This window comes from Morone saxatilis, unplaced genomic scaffold (assembly GCF_004916995.1).
Source record: "Morone saxatilis isolate NCDOM2014 unplaced genomic scaffold, NCSU_SB_2.0 Contig12, whole genome shotgun sequence".
NCBI classification, from domain to species: Eukaryota; Metazoa; Chordata; class Actinopteri; family Moronidae; genus Morone; species Morone saxatilis.
The window spans coordinates 9198152-9204895 of record NW_023339674.1 but is presented as its reverse complement, the minus strand read 5'-3'; positions in this window follow the sequence as shown (position 1 = coordinate 9204895).

The following is a 6744-nucleotide window of genomic DNA, read 5'->3' as shown; positions in this document are numbered from 1 at the left end:
ATTTCCGTCCCTCCCCCACAGCATGCACTGCACACGAGTCATGCGCTCGTATACTTGCCTGCTTCCCGACCTGGTCCCCCGAAACAATGTGAAGTCACCGGGGAGCACCGTAACTATTTATACTTCGCTGGTGTCGCGACACTAGTTGCTCTTCTCCTTTACTTGTTTTTCTTTTTTGAACATAGTTTACTTGATGGGACTTTACTCATTATGTTTACGTGGAAAGGTAAAGTGTAATTATTTGTAGGACTTCCTTTGCAAATTGTTTTTTGACACATATGTCCATATTATTATGCAGCACGTTTTCTAAGTTTATAAAAAATATATTCGTTTTTGAAATATATATCTGTGATTTTCAATTTTGACCAAATATCGGTGTTTATCATTTTCCATAATCGAGCAGCCCTAACTCACAGTGGACAACGGTAGAGACGGTTGTATCACCGTTTGGTTCAACTTCATTGAACTTCATTGAGAGTCATCACTGGTCCAGAGTGCAGCTGCTGCTCCGCTGTCCGGCGTCACGCTGCTCTCCATTAATTATCACGGTTATTGTGGTTTACGGGCATTTTAAGATTCGGTTTACAGCCTGCTATGCTTTCGCTCTGTGTACAGTGACGCAGCTTAAAAAAAGAAAATGAAAGTGCAGAGATTTGACTGACAAAATGCGAGTCGACTCGGGGTCTTCTCGGCTGATGACCCAAATCGTGGACTTTTCTGGGGGAAGCCCTATTAAGAGTATAAAAGTTCATACTGATATCTGTGAATCTTTCAGTTTTCACATTGGGATTTTCAGGAGCATAAGCACTCAAGGGTAATTAAACTCATGTGCATGTCCTGTCTTCATTCTGCACATTTGTGCAATATCTTCAGGACATTATAAATGAGATATACTATAAATTCATTGATTCTACCTCTGGGGTGTATTTATGCTTCACAGCATTGTCCTTGTAGCGTCTTTCAAATTATTCTGATGTGAGATGTAGATTTTTGTTTGTAGAAAAATAGGACAATCACAGTAAAGTTTGTGTGTTGCTTTAAACTCACTCGTTAAAAATAATATATGAGCGGGTATTTACTGTGAAGCAGCAGACACGAGGCACAGGCGAATGAAAGCATTTCTGTGTTGTGTACAAATTTTGAAAAAGAAAGCACAGTTACTTAGATATATGCGAGATATCAATCAGGTTCAGATCAATCATCGATGAGTCAGACAGAGTTAGTTTTTAGAGTTAGTGATAAAAGAGCTCTGATAAGTCTCTGGAGCCTGATGTGGAGTGATAATACAAGTCTTAGATATTGGGTTCTGGTTGAAAAGTGCCCTTAAGTTTTCCTGTTCCAGCCATCATAATTTTCTTTGTGTTACTCTCAGGACAGTCGTCTTGTCCCATTTATGAGTATGATGTTAGGTGTGATGAACCGAACACTGAGATTGTATCTGGCTGGATACAAATCTACAACAGTACAAGTACCCTGAAGTCCGCTCAAAGAGAGTGTTATTATTAAATGTAGTCGTTTTCCTATGACTGACTGCTTTTAAGCATCACATTTCAATTATTATATTAAATTTTGTAAAACTGAGCATCAAATAGACCTTATTCTTCTGTCAGTTGCCACATTGAACTTACATCACACTTGGTATGAGAAGCTGCACACATGACACAGGCCTGAACATTTACCCAGTGTTTTAAATTTACGTAAACTTTTTAATACAAAATTAGAGAAACAAAGAACTTAGATAATTGCTACATTTTAGCCATGATCTGAAGCGTACAGCTGGAAACTGTAAAAACTAAAGACAGAGAGGCTAAAAATGCACATCGAAATTATACATATTATTTAAAATGAGCTGTAAAAAATTGTTACTTCAACACATTAAGACTTATGATTGACCAAGCAGTTGTAGAGCTAGTGTTGCTGGTTAATTAGCTACTAACTAACAAGGTATGATTCCAGCTATAGTGGACCAAATAAGAGTATATTGCCATAACATGTGATACAATGATGATATTGGAATTCACTCGTTTGATAAATGTTGTACACAGCTCTCCTTAAGTGTGAGGTATATTCAAAATGGTGATGGAAATTTACATCTATAATGATAAATATCTCATTTTGAAATAAGAATAGTTTACATCTCAGGCCTATCCTAGCCCTGCATAGGTAACAGGGACTCCTTCGATAGTGCTTGTGTGGGTGGGAATGAAGTGGCGCTTGTGGGTTACAGTGAATCATTAAACTATTTTTATAGATGGAAATACAGTGCTTATTAAATATAGCATAGTCAGTTTGGGTTGCCCATTAATTTCAAGCATAATATGAATATTTGATTTTACATTTTGTCATTGGTTTGATTGCAATGTTAATTTTTCTGTATGTATATTTTCCTGTTAAATGGGTCACCTTAAATTCCCATTCTCTCTTAGCGGTTGTTAGTCAAACACGTGCTTGATGCTCATTGCGTATGTACACTTGAAGTTATCAGTTTGTTGCCATAGGAATTGAAAAAAATTCCTACTTTGTGGCAGTGAAAAGGTGTAAATGTTTAACTGTGCATGCCACTGTTGTGCAAACGGATTACCGTTATATTAAATGTATTATTAATGATAATATGGATAATACGGCTGGGTGCTGTTTTGAGACCGGTTCTGGTACTATAAGTTCACCACCAGCTATAAAAGAGGTTTTGTTACCCTTAGCGGTCAGCCGTATTCTGTGAAATCCTCACAAAGATTTCTTTTTTCTGTTTTGCTTTCTCTCCATCATTGGTGCTAAGCACTCATTGCTGTATTTGTCCTTCAATGCACCACACTGAGATCACCAGTCAGTTGTACAGTACGAGTGATACTGTAATGTCTTTATCGAAGCAAATGGACAAGCTTTTATTTTGGGTGTAGTCTGTTGTTGAGGTGTTTTGCACAGTAGGAAAATGTCTGCTGCATTGCACAGGTTGTGGAGACAGCATGCCAGAGCCACTAGATGGTGTCGCAAGCTGGACTTTTAAACTTGTGTAGTTACTCTTTAAAGCAAAGAATCAAGTTTTGGTCAGCTGTGTTGTAAAACCCAGTGCTTATGGACAAGTACTGTGTGTATGTGTAAAGACTAGGACGATGTAACAGTGGTGTAGTCTAAAAGCAAATACTGTTAAGGGACACATGACTCACACCTGCTGTCATCACTGTTGAGCTTTCATCTAGTTTAGCCTGTCTTACAAGATGTTAATTAAAATGCTAATTTTTCGTGTTATAGTAACTTGTTGTACAGTAAACATGGATGGATGCACCTAAACAACTATTTTTTTAATGCATTTATGGTGCATGTCTGGCATGTGAATCAAAACATAGGCATCTGTCCCTTGTAATTTAAGATGTCAGGGTTTTTTTTTTCCATTTTACTTTTTGCACACAGATTAATTGAGTGTTAAATTAAGTCCATAACTTGAAATATAAATTTATTTAATATTGTGCTTTACATTTTATTTTGTAGCAGGAATACAGAGAATGGTATACAGCTTATATATGTGCACAATCATAGACTACACCACTGCTCTGTGGGGTTTAAGATTTAAAGCATAGCATTTGCACAAGTATCTCATGTGAGGTGGAGATACAATGACTGTCATGTACACCCACCCTGTTACTGAAGCAGGTGGACGAGTGGTGGTGCTAAATATGGACAAGTTGCTAAAGAGATTGATATGTCATAGCACTGATAAAGCACTAACATGAATTTTTAAAAAGTTTTTTTTTTTTTCTCTGTCTCTTCACTGAGCTGAGCACTTAGTAGCATTTAGTTATTTCAAGTCAGATACATTTGTAAGTGTATGTGCACAATTTGGTCCTTTCCCTGTTGTTACTGTCTCTGTTTGTAACTTAACTGTTTTATCATTGTGCAAACAGTAAAGAAAAAGAGAGATACCGAAAACACATTAAAAAAAACGATCGTTTTGTAGGAGAATAATTGGTGTCTTATACCATAAGATTTGTGTCGTGGTGGACTTTCAGAGGCAATCATGTTCAGTAGCTATTGAACAAGCTTGCTGACCTTTTAACAACATAAATGCGATGTTTATGACTACCATTGAGAAAAAATAAAAACTCGATTGAGGACAGAGATTTTGATTTTAGACCCCTGTCTTCTTCATTTGAATTTGCCAGTTAAGCGGCACGTGTCCCATAAAAGCTCCCACAAGGAGCTTTAAAATTAACAAGATTTTTCCTTCCTCCTGACATGTTGTGCTAGATACAATGGATTTATGGCATGGAAGACTTGAGTCAGCCTTACTGGTGTATGGTGTAGTAATGACAACTATCTGAAACAAATAAGACCCAGTTGGATGCCTTTAGGAAGGACTTTGTAACGTTCTAACTTGTTAATTAAGTCAATTTATTTGGGTTGGTGAGATTGATTGAAGGACTTAATATTGTGAGGTGTAGGAGTGACTGAATGACGGCAATGGTATGTGTTAAAAAATAAGATCGTGTTCTAAGAAGTTCTGTGGTGAAATAAAATGGTGATGGTTTTAGGTTTAGGGGTTCCTCCTCCCTAAAGAATTAGGTTCATATTGGACGTTTCTGTAGATGATTTACTTCAATTGATGTTCAGCAACAATGCAGGAAGTAGTGTGCCATTAAGGTAGAGAAGGAGAAGGTGTGAAGTGAAAGCTGGGATTGTGGATGGGAATGTAAAATGTTTGATTTTGATACTGGAGACCAGGGTTTGCAACTTGTCTCAGACCAAAAATGTGTATTTGCTTTCTGTACATTTTTTTTGGTACATTTTACCATGACGACAATCCATCCCCAACCTAAATTAGGCAGTTTTACTTGCCAAACTTTAAATTAAACTGTAATTGCCTGGCAAGGATATTGTAAGTTTTGGTTGTTATACAGAAATGGTTAAGTTTAGGTGGATTCATGTCATGTGAAGGAACTGGTTATGTCGGTACAGAACAGGAGGGGGGTTGGTGTGGTATGTGTTTAGGTATTATGTTAGAGATAGATACAGTTTAGTAAGTATAGGATTGGTTATGTTAATGAAGGGTTTGGTGTGGTTATGATTAAAGTGCTAAACAATTGACGTTAAAAAAGAGTAGCCTTGGCTGCCATTCAGTGGTTTCTTCCATGCCATAAACACGGTGAGATCTAGCGGAAACATTTGTCAAACAGAAACCACAACATTTTGGGTGATAGGTTTGTTTCCCATCTCAGTCTGAGTTGGATGGGAAGATTGATAAACGTTTTGTAAATGTTTGAAATCGGATGACTTGATAAGACAGGTTTAGTTTCACTTTGAAATGTGCGTATGATCAAATACCTCTACTTGTCTCTGCATCGCATTAAGTGTCGTACTTGTTAAAATGATGTTCCTGTAACTTTGATTTTTTATTTTTCTGTCGTGGCTATATGGACTTGTTCCTCTGCTTTAATCTAAAGCATTTAGTTGCCCTTTGTTAGTAGCCTATTGCTGTGAAAAAATACAGATATTTTAAATGTTATTTTACTGTATTGATTATGCAATCACATTCAGCTTTTTTTAAATAGGTTGTTTTTGCTTTAGGAGTCATATCTGAGGAAAATTGATGGTTTCAAACATTTTCGTTGTGTAAAATCTGACTTTGCCCACTTCAGAACATCATTGTTCATGTATGCACTTTGAAATCCCCAAATAAATTTGAGATGATAATTTGATCAATTGTTTTGAGTATGATTGAGTATTTCAACACATTTCTTTAGAGATGGCATTTGATCAAACACAACCTGGCCTGGCTAATAAAAGAATAAACCAGTATTCATCACAAATACCACACTTCTGGAGACTGGAGACACCATATCACACGACCACATTCAGCTTTACAAGCATCTAACAACACTATGGTACACCAGAGATGTACTGTATACACCAAAGATTTAAACACTTCCTGCACAAAATAATAGTTTTAAATATCTCTATGCCAGAGATCTATAGCGGCCTGCCATCGTCAGATTAAATGAAGCATCATGAGCTCTGCATATTTATCTGGTTCCAAGGATACATTTATAGTGCTTGGTAAAACTAAATCATGTTGTTTACTCCACAGACAAACTGTGTGCACTGGTTAGAAAACTAAGGTTTGCACATACATACATACATACATACATAATGATCATGTGCCCAACAATAATAGGCAAACGAAAATCAGAGTACTGATGCTTCCTAGAAAAACAGACAACTATGGGGGGACTTGACCCGGTAGCCAATAGCACTATGAGTTACCCCGAGTCCAGCAGCTATAGCGGTCCTATTACCTGATCCTGCGAAAGTGAGCTTCTTATAGCAACAAGTCCATCTGGAAACTATAATTCACCTCGGTACCACTGTGATCAAACTGACTCCATTTGTCTCAGAGGTTGTGTTCACTGGGAGGCTGCTGAGCCCCGTTAGGTTGCAGCTAACACCAGCTTCATTAGCAGTTCAGATTATTGATTGAATTTGGTTAGTTCATGCCTATTTAAGCACCCAATGGAGACAAAATGATTGAATTTTGATATAAAAAGACAAAGAAATAGTTTTTTTTGGCATACATTGTAAATACAATATAGCCAATAATGCAATTTTAGAAATAAACTTACATTTTACCTGGATTTTAAACACAAAATATCAATACAGTTTACAAAATCACAAAACTAAATATTGTGATACGGTTTAAATATCTTCTTAAACCCTTATTGTCAACACTAGAAACTGTGAAAGAGCAATGACAGG